At 45.2% G+C, this 2,860-nt stretch overlaps 1 pseudogene; it reads left to right on the forward strand.

Moving 5' to 3' along the window:
* The first annotated feature begins 242 nt into the window (after window positions 1-242).
* On the forward strand, window positions 243-2,565 carry LOC134484262 (Y-linked testis-specific protein 1-like; annotated as a pseudogene).
* Window positions 2,566-2,860: the final 295 nt, after the last annotated feature.

Here is a 2,860-nt window from a genome sequence, read left to right on the forward strand (position 1 = left end):
AATAACCATCAAGGATGTTGGTGACTCAGAAACCAAAGACTTTTTTAGAAAATAAAAATGCGTGAAAAGAGCTACTTGGGCAGAATATTTGGGTGGGGACTTTATTTTGGGTCACAAGGAGGCTACATGAGAAGCTAAAACCTAGATGCTGGAAGTTTCTAAGGGTAACTAGGGAAGGAACTGGACTGAGGGCTTCTATGACATAAGAAGAGCCTGGATGATGTCACAGAGCACTGGTCGGAGGTTGCGCATCTCTTCCACTTGGAGGCATTAGACTACCTTGAAGGTGGGTTCACTATCTTCGCAGTGGTGTGTGAAAGCCAATTCAGCTCCTGAACCCCACAATTGTTCATCAGCCTTTTGGTGCCTGACCAGTTTCAGAAGACAGAATCTTAACGACTAGGACATTTTCTTCGGTAAATACGTTTATGAAGATAACTGGGACCCTTGTAGCCCAGAAAGCTAAAAGTTTGCCCTCGTTCATCAATTAACCTTATGTTTTAATGTCTTCCACGTTTGAGAGCTAGGCGGATGGTCTAGGCTAGTCAGTTTCCGGAGTTCATTATACTTTGCTAACTATATCTAATTCATAATTCTACTAAAATGCCAAAGCTTCTCTTTCTCCCTGTGCATTTTAGGAGATAATATTCCTTTGTTTTTTTGTTTGTTTGTTTGTTTGTTTGTTTTATATTTTTTTTCAGAGGTGAGGACCTTACCCAGGTCCTTGTGCTTGCTAGTCAACTGCTCTACCACTGAGTCATCCCAAACCCAGTAGATATTATTTCTAAATGGCTGTTGTTGCCTACACAAAAGACTCTTGTTGCGTTCGAAGATCCAACAGCATCACGGAATAAATCTGGGGCTGGGTCAGGATGCACAGTACCGAAAGCCAGTGGACTGGTGTGCTTTGTCTCTGGGCAGATACTTGTGGATGTTTTCACATAGCTCATAGTTAGAGGGTAGAAGAGGGGTGTGGCCACCCTTCTGGCTCCTTTGCTATCCTTTCTCTGTTCTGCTTGCTTAAAGTGGGGACAGGGATACTTAATCCCACACTGACCTAGCCATTCAAAGTGATGTTCCTCAGCAGAAGAAAAGTGCCTCGGCCTGAAGAAATGTGTCTGAATATGTTATTCTGAGCTGTAGAGAACCATTTTTTCATTTTCCTATGAATTTTAGATTTTGATTTTTGAGACAGGGTTTTTCTGTGGGTAGCTTTGGATATCCTGGAACTAATTCTGTAGACCAGGCTGCCCTTGATCTCACAGAGGTCTGCCTCCCTCTGCTTCTTGAGTGCTGGAACTAAAGGTGTGCTCCACCATTGCCCAACCCTCCTATGAACATCTGATTATGACAGAATTAGATTCAGATGCTCAAACCCGTTTACCATCGCCTTCCTCACCTGCTCCAAAGTTCTCTTAGACAAGAGCCTTGGTCAAGCGCCCTCCCCCACCCCACCCCCATTGTTCTTGCAGGCACTCATATGACAGAGGCAACACCATTGTGTCTGCTTTAAGCAGGTCAGCTCTTCAAACCCAAGCCATGGGCAAGTATGAAGCCTGAACACAGAACTATAGCCACAAGACAGTGGACCAGGAGTGCCGTGGCCTACTACACTAGGTCTGCAGCCAAGAAGAAGATGTCTCTGAGGAGGATGAGCACACCATCATTCCAGAAGCGGAGGAGGAGGAGGCCTTCTCCCCAGGCCCTGGGGAACATTGTGGGCTGCAGAATTTCTCACGGATGGAAGGAAGGTGATGAGCCATCACCCAGGGGAAGGCCATAGTTCTAGATCAAGTGTCAACAAATCCCTCTCTCTATCTGGTCAAGTATGATGGAATTGATTGTGTCTACGGACTGGCACTTAACAGCGATGAGAGGATTTTAAAGCTTAAGGTCTTGACTCACAAAGTAGTGTTTCCTCAAGTGAAAGACGCCCATCTCTCAAGTGCCATGGTTGGCCGAGCTGTGGAGCATAAATTTGAGGGCAAACATGGCTCTAAGGACAACTGGAGGGGGGTGGTCCTAGCCCAGGTGCCGATCATGAAGGACTGGTTTTACATCACCTACGAGAAAGATCCAGTCCTATACATCTACCATCTCCTGAATGATTACACAGAAGGTAACCTCCGTATCATTCCAGAGATTACTCCAGCAGAGGTGAAGTCAGACATTGACAGAAACATCTTAACCGGTCAATGTGTGCAGTTCACCAGAAGCGATGGGTCCAAAAAGATGGGAAAAGTTATTTAACAAGTACTAGGCAAGCCTTCCGTGTACTTCATCAAGTTTGATGGCGATGTCCACATCTATGTCTATAATCTGATGGAAAAGATCCGTTAAGGTGAAATTCACAAAGTTTGGGGGACATAGATGGGGAATTTATAGAATTGGGGGGAAAATGTTTGTTTTTCTGTGTTTCAGATACCCAAGGGCCTTTGACAACCCCAGTATCTTTTCCAGTGGAATTTGTTTTTGCTCTAAAAATTAAAATGTGCGATGTGACGTTCTGTGTGTGAACACTTTGGTGGAGGAGACTGACTGTGGTGGATGGAACATTGAGAGGAAGCCAGAAAGGTCAAGGTAAGTCTAATGTCACATAGGCTAAAACAAACAGGACTGAGCTGGTCTGGTCTTTAGGGAGAGGAAAGAACTGGAGATGAGGATTAAAGGAGCAGGGATGGCACGGGGGAAAAAAAAAGATGGATGTTTAGGAAGCAGTGGAGAGGGGCCAGAAATAAATAGACTCTCAGAGGTGAAGTTTGAGGGAGAAACAGACCGTTGGGGAAAGAGGGGCAGGTAACAGGGAGGTGGTCTTGGAACTCAAGGGGAAACCCAATAAACTGATCCAAGCAGACTCAGA

The sequence above is a fragment of the Rattus norvegicus genome, chromosome Y (genome assembly GCF_036323735.1).
Source record: "Rattus norvegicus strain BN/NHsdMcwi chromosome Y, GRCr8, whole genome shotgun sequence".
NCBI classification, from domain to species: Eukaryota; Metazoa; Chordata; class Mammalia; order Rodentia; family Muridae; genus Rattus; species Rattus norvegicus.